This window comes from Oncorhynchus tshawytscha, linkage group LG30, assembly GCF_018296145.1.
Source record: "Oncorhynchus tshawytscha isolate Ot180627B linkage group LG30, Otsh_v2.0, whole genome shotgun sequence".
In the NCBI taxonomy this organism is placed as follows: Eukaryota; Metazoa; Chordata; class Actinopteri; order Salmoniformes; family Salmonidae; genus Oncorhynchus; species Oncorhynchus tshawytscha.
Window position 1 is genome coordinate 39515604 of NC_056458.1, and position 13438 is coordinate 39529041.

The following is a 13438-nucleotide window of genomic DNA, read 5'->3' on the forward strand; positions in this document are numbered from 1 at the left end:
TAACTGCATCACCTCATAAGCAATTATGCAAAATGCATTAATAAATTAGCTACTTTCTGGATTTACATATGATTATGCACCATTTCCAATTAAAATAAAGAAGTAAACCATTAAATCCACACGGTAGCGCCATCTAAATATATCCAACATGGATATGTGTGTGTTTGTTGGTTATTCATGACTGTGTCGTTCCACTGGTTGCCTCCCTCAGCAAAACATGTTGCAGCTTATGAACACACTTTACCATCACAACACTATCAAGCATCTCTATCACTGTTTCCTAAAGTCTATTAATATTCCTCCAGTTTTTGTATGTCCCCCTCCCAATATTGTGAGAACTTTTGCTAAGAAAAAGTAGAAGGACTGCCTCTAGCTCAGTTGGTAGAGCATGGTGCTTGCAAAGCCAGGATAATGGGCAGACCACTCATACATAAAATGTATGCACGCATGACTGTAAGTCGCTTTGGATAAAAGCGTTTGCTAATTGGCTTATATTATTATTCAATTGAACCCTCCTCTTCTTTTGATGTGGAGTCTAGGGAGACAGGACACTTCAGCAGTGACTACACTGGAAGGCCCTGTAAGGGACTCCTTGACATTAGACTGGCTAAATCTTAACAAAGAGGCAAAGAAAGGCTGATGTAGAGCAGCGACTGAATAGCCCTATTGAAAGGGCTATTCAGTTGAATGAAACGAGAAGGGGGGGGCTGTATCAATGACCTTATTGATTTCCCTCAACCTGCCTGATCATCTTCAACTCACTGGTCTCTATGGGGGACCAGCACTAGCATGACCTGTGACCCTTTAGTGTCCTCCTTAAGAGTTTGGAGTGTGGGGGTTGTGAGTGTCTAAGACCATGACAACATTATATTTCACTAAAGGCATGAGTTACATTGATGTCTAACCAGTATTATTTGCTTGTTTTTTATTCACAGGCCTAGAAAAGTGTGAATATGAAGCAGTTTTATCGCAAACACTGCTATTTGTTTATATTTGTGAATATTTCATGATCAATGTATTTATAGACTTATATTTTTTATTTCTCGGGAACCCTGCTTGACGGCTATTATCTTCATTATTTGTACTGATCAGGGTTGGGTTTCCCTTAAACATTGTAGCACTAAGATCGTCTTTTGTTGATTTAGTTTCAATGGAATTAAGATGCCCTACGATGCTTTTAGGAAACACAGCCCTTAAATGTATTACAGCGTTTGTATATAATGATATTTTAGCAAATGATTTTGTGCACACACATTATATTCTCTATTCTGCACATTGAAATCCATTTGTTTTTCTTTTCCCTTGGAGCCTGAGTTTTTTTTATTGCCATAGAATACAATATTTTGGTGTTTAGACGTTCTGTAGTTTTATTAACAATCTCCACATAAATACTTTCCCTCAGGATTGTGCAAATATTATCATGTTTAATAAATCCAAATGATGTATTATGTGTTTCTTTCCTTGTAAAATGCACAACCCGCAATTCAAAACATGATGTATTCCCTTTGTTTGTGCAGTTGTTGGGTAATATGGCAACCCCTAAATATGTTCCTTCAGCTCTTTTAGTAAGCGCTTTACTCCTAAATATAGGACTTTCCATGACCTGCGCTTTACTCCAAAATATAGGACTCTCCATGACCTGCCAGAAACATTTTCCCTCCAGGAATGAAAAATAACACAACGCCACACAATGACACCAACTTCATGACTTCTTATCTGACAAAATAACAATGACATATAGGAGGAGAGATGGGTCAAGACAGAAACTCATGAAAGAGTTGTGATTCACTTGTATGTAACTCCCTTCAATTTGATTTGTTCTCTGAATGGATTTACAATAGACCTGGGCTTACAACATGATGCACTGGCTTCGAGCCAACGTCTAACCTCAAAGTCAGTATCCTGGAGGGGATGAAACAAAGTAACAGAACTAAAGAATGAGAAGGGAGGTCAATATAAACCAGCTACAGTACATCTCAGGCATAGGCACTTTTCATTCATGTAGGAAGTGAAGGGGATGTTCCTATAAGAGTATACAGTGCATGTATTAGGGGAAAGGAACTCACAGGGGAAAGGAACTCACGACACTTGGTGATGCTCTACCAACTGAAGCACACAGGACCACAATACAATCCCACCTCTCTTTCTATTCTCTCTGTCATACCATCGTGAAAGCAGCTGCCGTGCAGAGGAGTGTGAGTGAGTACGAGATTTGCTAAGTTCACTTGTCCTCTGGTCTGGACCACGGGACGCCCATGCGCTCCAAAGCCCTGGGTTACCCTCCTCTCTGGTCAAAAAGGGTAGAGTGCCACCTATTGGTGCACAGCCTGTATCCTACTACATCTTGTTTGCTCCGCACAGGCTCACCATATCCCTTGTACACACACACACACACACACACACACACAGCTCTGCTGTCAGGTGCTACATATGCAGGCGAATGGGGTAATGTTGTTTTTGTGTCTACTTTCTGTTTTTTTTAAGGTGAACTTTTGCTGTAGTGAGTGAACTCTACTTGTAACGAGTGCTGTTGTGCTTTCTGGAGCTAGATTGATAGGTGTAGGTGGATAGAGAGAAGACATTATCATCCCTGACCCCCGACCCCCAAAAGAAGAAAAAAGCCCCTCACAGTCAGGCACAGAGGCATAATGAGTGGTGTGGATGGGAGGCAGGCAGACAGTAGAACTGCTGTTGTGTCTCGGTCTTCGTCACACTGAGCTTCCTGATGATTACCACAGGCCTGTCAGAGGACACCATATTAGGCCCATCATATTCACTCAAATGCTAGACTGTCACATGCACTCTGATTCATCAACTTCCTTGACACTGTCAGAGCCAGAGAGAAAGGGGGAGGACGAGCCAGCGGAGGAATCGAGAGAGAGAGAAGGATGAATATTATTTTTTTAAGCATAGATGCAGAACTCCCACTCTTTCGTGCCTGAAATGCCAAGCTGGTGCTTGAAAAACATGACTGCAAACCTGCTCCATCCAGGGACATCAAGTGTCACACGCACGGTTCCACATAGCTGGCAGTGCTTCCACAATAACAGAGATAAATCAAATAAAAAGACAAGAATGTGTGGTGCCCTTTTTTTGCCAGATTTTGCCAAAATTATATTTCCCTTTTAATTCCGATATATGAAGGAATTACCACTGTATCTTCTATATGTTTTGATCACCAATTCCATGTCTTCTGAGGAGGTACAGTAGCTTCTGGTGATGTGTCTTTGTTGAAACTGAACGTCCACACACTAAGAGTCACACATTGCTATGATCATCAGGCGTAACGGGCAGCAGGAAGCCTAGTGGTTAAGAGCGTTGGGCCAGTAACTGAAAGGTTGCTAGATCAAATCCCAGAGTCTACTAGGTGAAAACTGCCGACGTGCCATTGAGCAAGGCACTTAACCCTAATTGCTCCTGTTAGTAGCTCTGGATAACAGTGTCTCCTTAAAGACAAACATGTAATACCCTCTCTATAAATATTAACAACGTGTCCCCAAACCAAGATTATTCCTGTACGTGCTAAACTCTCAAAAATGATAGTCGCGCATGCCTTCTGTTTGATTATACAAATAATTCCTGATTTAATTTATTATAGAACAGCATGCTCTGATTAAAACTCTCATGAGGCACGGTTAAAAATAAACTGAAATCAGTGACAAACGACCTCTTTCCATGGGCTCTATCGCTTCACAGTCCCTCACGGTGACGATTCTGGGGAAAGGGGGGAATTAAGATGGGGATTGAAGAGGCCATGGGTTCTGTTACAATTCTGTCTGATTAGGTATGGACCCCCAATAACTTTATAGTGAGGTTACAGTAGATAAGCTCTAGTCATACCCTATGTAAAAGACAGAGGTCCTGTAGAATGAATGGCCTCTGCACATCCACGTGAACCCATTGAATTTCCCTATTTCCTACATTGGCCTTATTCTCATTGACAACTTCTCCCAGTGAGAGAAAAATAACCTGGAGTGTGTGTGTGTGTGTCTGTGTGTGTGTGTGTGTGTGTGTGTGTGTGTGTGTGTGTGTGTGTGTGTGTGTGTGTATGTGTGTGTGTGTGTGTGTGTGTGTGTGTGTGTGTGTGTGTGTGCATGCGTGTATGTTTGTGTGTGTGTGTTTGTGTGTGTGTGTGTGTGTGTGTGCGTGCATTTGTGCTTGTGTGTATATGTGTGTGTGTGTGTGTGTGTGTGTGTGTGTGTGTGTGTGTGTATCTATGTGTTTGTGTGTGTGTATATGTGTGTTGTGCATGCGTTTGTGCGTGTGTGTATATGTGTGTGTGTGTCTATGTGTGTCTGTGTGAGTGTGTGTGTCTACGTGTGTGTGTGTGTGTATCTATGTGTTTGTGTGTGTGTATGTGTGTTTTAGCCTATTTGAAAGCCATGAAAGCCCATATAGAGAGTGTACTGTACTGTATCTGTTCTGTACTGTACTTTACTGTGTCTTCTGCTCTAGGAAGTATTCTCAGATCAATGCTTGTAAATCGACGAATTAGCCTATCAGAGTAGAGGTGAGGCGTCAGGTGACTGCCCTGGGATGTGTCTGTTGTCTCTCAGTGAGGTAATGGGGCATTCACTCTCCTATTAACGTCAATATGTCGTTATTAACATGCCCTATTATTGTCTTGTAGTGACTAATTGCCTAGCTCTTAATACTTGGACAACAAGTGACTAACTATATAAGCTAGCCAACTTTTTTTCCGGGATTTATTATATTTTTTAGGAACAATCAAATCCCCATTAGTCACCATGGTCTACCATTGCTCCAGGATCCTGCCCTGCCAGGTAAAGTGTGGCTCGCAGTGGTACCCAGTGGGGACCGGCACCATACAGCCACGCCAGTGTAGATCGTTAGCAGTTCGCTTGGAAGCACTCTTTATGCATGAGGTACTCGTAAAACACATGGCGCGAGGAGATGCTTTCCAGCATATGATTAAAAGCACTTCTGATTCCATGGCAACCGTTTCTCTTTTCTGGGATCTGGAGAGAGATCCAACCAGACGGCAGCGCGTTGCCACTCCGCTCCTCTCTCCTACGCTGTAGTTAAAGGACAGAGAGGGGGCGCTTAGTGCATCTAGCCCCCCAGGCTCCCCTAGCATGCAGAGATAATCGAGGTATAGCTTGAAGGGATTGGAACCATTAAGGATGCCTGAAAGGGTATTGTTGACGCACTAGACTCACTGCCAAGCCAGGCATCTTGGCAGGAGGCCCTTGACAAGTGTTGGAGACAACCAGCTTTCTGTAGCAGCGAGGGCTCATTAAAAGCTGATCATTTTATTGATCGTCATAACGATCCGATTTGCTGCTAAATATTCAACAGGCCTAATCTGTTTTAAGGGCTATGTTTTCAGTCTGCAGTTAAATAAATAGTTAGCATAATAGCCTACTGTAGATATATATGGAGAGCTAGTGAAGAAACTCATTATGTTAAGACCTCCTGCCATACATGTAAAGAGTTCAACCGTCCTTGGCCCAGTGAAAATGGTCTAGTTCTGCACCTTGTTGAGATGCACCACGTACAGCCTCAAACCTTTCCGCTTCAGTCTCGCCATCTCTCCGTTGACACAATAACCTGATAGTGAAGTAAAAGCAAGGAGAGCTCACTCTCTCTTAGATAAAGATATGGCCTGGGGGGTTAGTGGGGGGGGGTAACAGAAACGGCAAACACTTGTGCAATAACTACAAGTAAGCAGCTTACTGCTCCACAAGGGCCAGATTCTGACTAATATGGCTACATTCTACGAGTGAAACATGAAACAAGAACTGACGGAGGAGGCTAGAATCAAGCTAATGATATACTGTAGGTCCAAACAGTATGGAAAATGGTAGATATTATATTTTAGGTGTAAATTACAGTAAACATTCAATAAATTTGACTATGATGCTGCACACATCCTCACAGCGAAGAGTGTTTGTCTTGCTTGGATTTTCTCTTTTTTTTTGTGTTGCTTCACGTTTGCATATCTTAAGTGGAAGATTGATGACAGCTTGAATAGCATGGACAGAACCTATGCTAATGTGAAGTGCAGGAGCGTCCCCTTGGGTTTAAGGTACAAGTTGGATGCGAAGCAGGGCACAGTTACTCCTCCAAGCAGGCCTGCCAGAGCCTGGAAGGGGAGGGAGGGGAGAGTGAGGAGAGATATTAGACATCAGGTCAACTCCACATTACCATGGAAACACAGCAGAGCGGACTAGCTGCTCCATCTGTTCCAGCTAACTTTGAGTTGGAATTCCAACACCTCGTGCCAGCTGTTTGTTCAAGCAATCTTCCTCTTCTTTTTTTTACACCCACCCTGTGCTGTGTAATTAGTGTGAGAGATGCTTCTTGCAATGTTCTCGCTAGCCTTTTCTACTGCGCCATTCTCCCATGGCATCAGAGTGCCAGGGTTCACCATTGCATAAAATCCCTGCTAAGTGTTTGGCATCTATATGCCAAATGGATGTTTTTATAGGCAATTTCTCGCTGCAAAAGGCACTGATTGCTCTGTGCAGTCCAGTGACGATAATGGAGTGCTTACATAAAGTCTTTCCTGTCTCACTGTCAGGATGTCCCAGGAAACTCAGTGGAGCGCATGCATGGAATGACCGTGGTGCAGAGGGGGCCGACTGAAATGACCGTGGTGCAGAGGGGGCCGACTGGAATGACCGTGGTGCAGAGGGGGCCGACTGAAATGACCGTGGTGCAGAGGGGGCCGACTGGAATGACCGTGGTGCAGAGGGGGCCGACTGGAATGACCGTGGTGCAGAGAGGGCCGACTGAAATGACCGTGGTGCAGAGAGGGCCGGCTGGAATGACCGTGGTGCAGAGAGGGCCGACTGGAATGACTGTGGTGCAGAGGGGGCCTACTGGAATGACCATGGTGCAGAGAGGGCCGACTGGAATGACCGTGGTGCAGAGAGGGCCAACTGGAATGACCGTAGTGTAGAGAGGGCCGACTGGAATGACCGTGGTGCAGAGAGGGCCGACTGGAATGACCGTGGTGCAGAGGGGGCCGACTGAAATGACCGTGGTGCAGAGAGGGCTGACTGGAATGACCGTAGTGCAGAGAGGGCAGACTGGAATGACTGTGGTGCAGAGGGGGCCGACTGGAATGACTGTAGTGCAGAGGGGGCCGACTGGAATGACCGTGGTGCAGAGAGGGCCGACTGGAATGACCGTGGTGCAGAGGGGGCCGACTGGAATGACTGTGGTGCAGAGGGGGCCGACTGGAATGACCGTGGTGCAGAGAGGGCCGACTGGAATGACCGTGGTGCAGAGAGGGCCGACTGGAATGACCGTGGTGCAGAGAGGGCCGACCGGAATGACCGTGGTGCAGAGAGGGCCGACTGGAATGACCGTAGTGCAGAGAGGGCCGACTGGAATGACCGTGGTGCAGAGAGGGCCGACTGGAATGACCGTAGTGCAGAGAGGGCCGACTGGAATGACCGTGGTGCAGAGGGGGCCGACTGGGAGGAAACTGAAAGTCAATCCAGCCCTGCAACCCTTTGTTCCTTGTTACATAAAATACATTAAATCCCCTTCAGTCTGCTTGGCTATTATAGGACATCTCCAAGCCCTTCCACTGTCTTTTGAGAAAGACTGCAACATGATATCATAGGAAAACATCATCCTGGTACGTTTTTTCCCAAAAGGGAAAACTTAATATATTGCATTCAATAGGAAAAGATGCGTGTCACAAGGTTGACATTTTTGTCAATACAACGTGTGTGTGTGTGTGTGTGTGTGTATGATGAACACCGTTATCAGGCCCCTGCTCACATGTCCCAGTCCTACTTTTTTCCCTCCCCCTTTATTTAACTAGGCAAGTCAGTTAAGAACAAATTCTTATTTTCAATGACAGCCTAGGAACGGTGGGTTAACTGCTTTGTTCAGGGGCAGAACAACAGATTTTTACCTTGTCAGCTCGGGGATTCAATCTAGCAACCTTTCAGTTACTGGCCCAATGCTCTAACCACTAGGCTACCTGCCACCCCACTTAGATCCAATCATATGACTCTTGAGCAGAGAGCTCCTGTTCTGGCTGATCTGCCATCAATACCTGTCTGTCTCAAATTACATCAGTCCCCAGGTACACACCCACTACTTCATGGGGGCACAGACAGAGAGGTGTGAAAATGTGTCTGTTCATTACTCTCAGAAATGTACACTGACTATACAAAACATTAGGAACGCATGCTCTCTCCATTACATAGACTGACCAGGTGAATCCAGGTGAAAGCGATGATCCCTTATTTATGTAACTTGTTAAATGTAGATGAAGGGGAGGAGACAGGTTAAAAAAGATGTTTAAGCCTTGAGACAACTGAGATATGGATTGTGGATGTGTACCACTCAGAAGGTGAATGGGCAAGAAAAGTGCCTTTGAATGGGGTATGGTAGTAGGTGCCAGGCACACTGGTTTGTGTCAAGAACTGCAAGAACTGAGTTTTTCATGCTCAACAGTTTCACGTGTGTATCAAAATAGCATGCTATCCGAAGGACATCCACCTAACTTGATACAACTATGGGAAGTATTGTCAAAACATGGGCCAGCATTCCTGTGGAATGCTTTCAACACCTTGTGGAGACTATTTCCGGCGCCGACAGAGATGGCCGCCTCGCTTCGCGTTCCTAGGAAACTATGCAGTGTTTTGTTTTTTTACGTGTTATTTCTTACATTAGTACCCCAGGTCATCTTAGGTTTCATTACATACAGTCGAGAAGAACTACTGAATATAAGATCAGCGTCAAGTCACCATCAGTACGACCAAGAATATGTTTTTCGCGACGCGGATCCTGTGTTCTGCCTTTCAACCGGGACAACGGAATGGATCCTATGCGGCGACCCAAAAAAACGACTCTGAAAAAGAGGGAAACGAGGCGGTCTTCTAGTCAGACTCCGGAGACGGGCACATCGTGCACCACTCCCTAGCATTCTTCTCGCCAATGTCCAGTCTCTTGACAACAAGGTTGATGAAATCCGAGCAAGGGTAGCATTCCAGAGGGACATCAGAGACTGTAACGTTCTTTGCTTCACGGAAACATGGCTCACTGGAGAAACGCTATCCGAGGCGGTGCAGCCAGCGGGTTTCTCCACGCATCGCGCCGACAGAAACAAACATCTTTCTGGTAAGAAGAGGGGCGGGGGCGTATGCCTTATGGCTAACGAGACATGGTGTGATGAAAGAAACATACAGGAACTCAAATCCTTCTGTTCACCTGATTTAGAATTCCTCACAATCAAATGTAGACCGCATTATCTACCAAGAGAATTCTCTTCAATTATAATCACAGCCGTATGTATCCCCCCCCAAGCAGACACATCGATGGCTCTGAACGAACTTTATTTGACTCTTTGCAAACTGGAATCCTTTTATCCGGAGGCTGCATTCATTGTAGCTGGGGATTTTAACAAGGCTAATCTGAAAACAAGACTCCCTAAATTTTATCAGCATATCGATTGCGCAACCAGGGGTGGAAAAACCTTGGATCATTGTTACTCTAACTTCCGCGACGCATATAAGGCCCTGCCCGCCCTCCTTTCGGAAAAGCTGACCACGACTCTATTTTGTTGATCCCTGCCTACAGACAGAAACTAAAACAAGAGGCTCCCACGCTGAGGTCTGTCCAACGCTGGTCCGACCAAGCTGACTCCACACTCCAAGACTGCTTCCATCACGTGGACTGGGAGATGTTTCGTATTGCGTCAGATAACAATATTGACAAATACGCTGATTCGGTGTGCGAGTTCATTAGAACGTGCGTTGAAGATGTCATTCCCATAGCAACGATTAAAACATTCCCTAACCAGAAACCGTGGATTGATGGCAGCATTCGCGTGAAACTGAAAGCGCGAACCACTGCTTTTAATCAGGGCAAGGTGACTGGTAACATGACCGAACACAAACAGTGCATTCCCTCCGCAAGGCTATCAAACAAGCTAAGCGTCAGTACAGAGACAAAGTAGAATCTCAATTCAACGGCTCAGACACAAGAGGCATGTGGCAGGGTCTACAGTCAATCACGGACTACAAGAAGAAATCCAGCCCAGTCACGGACCAGGATGTCTTGCTCCCAGGCAGACTAAATAACTTTTTTGCCCGCTTTGAGGACAATACAGTGCCACTGACACGGCCTGCAACGAAAACATGCGGACTCTCCTTCACTGCAGCCGAGGTGAGTAAGACATTTAAACGTGTTAACCCTCGCAAGGCTGCAGGCCCAGACGGCATCCCCAGCCGCGCCCTCAGAGCATGCGCAGACCAGCTGGCCGGTGTGTTTACGGACATATTCAATCAATCCCTATACCAGTCTGCTGTTCCCACATGCTTCAAGAGGGCCACCATTGTTCCTGTTCCCAAGAAAGCTAAGGTAACTGAGCTAAACGACTACCGCCCGTAGCACTCACTTCCGTCATCATGAAGTGCTTTGAGAGACTAGTCAAGGACCATATCACCTCCACCCTACCTGACACCCTAGACCCACTCCAATTTGCTTACCGCCCAAATAGGTCCACAGATGATGCAATCTCAACCACACTGCACACTGCCCTAACCCATCTGGACAAGAGGAATACCTATGTGAGAATGCTGTTCATCGACTACAGCTCGGCATTCAACACCATAGTACCCTCCAAGCTCGTCATCAAGCTCGAGACCCTGGGTCTCGACCCCTCCCTGTGCAACTGGGTACTGGACTTCCTGACGGGCCGCCCCCAGGTGGTGAGGGTAGGCAACAACATCTCCACCCCGCTGATCCTCAACACTGGGACCCCACAAGGGTGCTTTCTGAGCCCTCTCCTGTACTCCCTGTTCACCCACGACTGCGTGGCCACGCACGCCTCCAACTCAATCATCAAGTTTGCGGACGACACAACAGTGGTAGGCTTGATTACCAACAACGACGAGACGGCCTACAGGGAGGAGGTGAAGGCCTTCGGAGTGTGGTGTCAGGAAAATAACCTCACACTCAACGTCAACAAAACTAAGGAGATGATTGTGGACTTCAGGAAACAGCAGAGGGAACACCCCCCGATCCAGATCGATGGAACAGTAGTGGAGAGGGTAGCAAGTTTTAAGTTCCTCGGCATACACATCACAGACAAACTGAATTGGTCCACTCACACAGACAGCATCGTGAAGAAGGCGCAGCAGCGCCTCTTCAACCTCAGGAGGCTGAAGAAATTCGGCTTGTCACCAAAAGCACTCACAAACTTCTACAGATGCACAATCGAGAGCATCCTGGCGGGCTGTATCACCGCCTGGTACGGCAACTGCACCGCCCACAACCATAAGGCTCTCCAGAGGGTAGTGAGGTCTGCACAACGCATCACCGGGGGCAAACTACCTGCCCTCCAGGACACCTACACCACCCGATGTTACAGGAAGGCCATAAAGATCATCAAGGACATCAACCACCCGAGCCACTGCCTGTTCACCCCGCTATCATCCAGAAGGCGAGGTCAGTACAGGTGCATCAAAGCTGGGACCGAGAGACTGAAAAACAGCTTCTATCTCAAGGCCATCAGACTGTTAAACAGCCACCACTAGCATTGAGTGGCTGTTGCCAACACACTGACACGGACACTGACTCAACTCCAGCCACTTTAATAATGGGAATTGATGGGAAATGATGTAAATATATCACTAGCCACTTTAAACAATGCTACCTTATATAATGTTACTTACCCTACATTATTCATCTCATATGCATACGTATATACTGTACTCTATATCATCGACTGCATCCTTATGTAATACATGTATCACTAGCCACTTTAACTATGCCACTTTGTTTACATACTCATCTCATATGTATATACTGTACTCGATACCATCTACTGTATCTTGCCTATGCTGCTCTGTACCATCACTCATTCATATATCCTTATGTACATATTCTTTATCCCCTTACACTGTGTATAAGACAGTAGTTTTGGAATTGTTAGTTAGATTACTTGTTGGTTATTACTGCATTGTCGGAACTAGAAGCACAAGCATTTCGCTACACTCGCATTAACATCTGCTAACCATGTGTATGTGACAAATAAAATTTGATTTGATTTGATTTGATTTGATGCCCCGACCAACTGAGAATGTTCTGAGGACAAAAGGCGGAGCAACTCAATATTAGGACGGTGTTGCTAATGTTTTGTACGCTCAGTGTATACATGTTGTTGCTAGTGGGTGGAAATCATGGCACGCGTGATGTTCTGAAAACAAAAGATTATCTATGAATGTGAAAATTTGGTAAATTAGTAGGTTCCAGCATCAGCTACTCGAAGAGATTCTTCCGCTGCTTAGTTGTTCGCGACATTCGTCGTTCGCTACATAGTCTGAGACTGCCGTCATTGAAGTCGTTCATGGTGGTGAGGGGTAAGAGGGGCGTTGTACAAAACAAAGTCTCTAACCAATCAGAGTATCAAAGCCAATGACAAATTTTCAAACTACTGCTTTACCCATGTGTGTCTGGCTCTGGCCCTGATTGGCCCAAGTTTCTGGACCAATCAGACGGCCTCGAATGTGTTTGCATTTGGTGAAGGGTCAGGGAGGTACTCAGATCCAGACTCATTGCAGAGGAGAAACTAATGTCTGTGGGCGTGGTGTAGCATCTGACTGAATCAAGGAGTCTGGGTAGCCAGGCAACAAAAGATCAATGCTCTGATTAAAACAGCACATTACCAGAAGGTGCTGGTCTGCTCATCTGTTTCTAACATGAATGCATACAGTGTGTCTCCAATCTGCCACTGCATGCAGCCTTGTCATGCTGTCAGTGCTGAAGTCCCAAGTGTTCAGCTCCAACCCTGAGTGAAGGCAGTGTACAGTGCACATTAGAGGGCATGTCACTGTGTATGAGGCAGTCAGACTGGACGGGAGAGGGAGACAGGGGTGAGGTAGACCTGGGGGAAGGAGGGAGAGGGAGACAAGGGTTTCTCTCTCTCTCTCACTCGCTCTCTCTCTCTCTCTCCCTCCCTCCCTCTCTCTCTCTCTCTCTCTCCACCATGTGGGCTCACTGCCATTCATCATTTTAAACAAGCTCTGTTGGCTTGTGGTAGGAACCACGTTGCAGGGCCCAGGGTGAGGCAGAGCCTTCACGAAATGCAGGGAAGCCCTGTGGCTCATGTCCAGGTGGTAGAGTCCGCCGGTCACCACAAGGTCAGTAAGGTGATGATGATTGATGCCCGCGGCATGTGGACCTGAACAGACACCCACCCAAGTGGGAGTGGTCGGTGATTGTCTGTCTGGATGGTAAGTGATATTTTTGTGCAGTATTTCCTAAATGACCACTCTCCAAACTAACTGATTATGAGGCCATTTTCTGAGCTGAAATGTCTGAGCTGAATTGTCTGAGCTGAACGTCTGAGTTGAAATGTCTGAGCTGAAATGTCTGAGCTGAAAGTCTTCCACTCAGGCTCTCTAGTTGTTTTAGATCATTTCTAATAGTATGTTTACTACTCAAA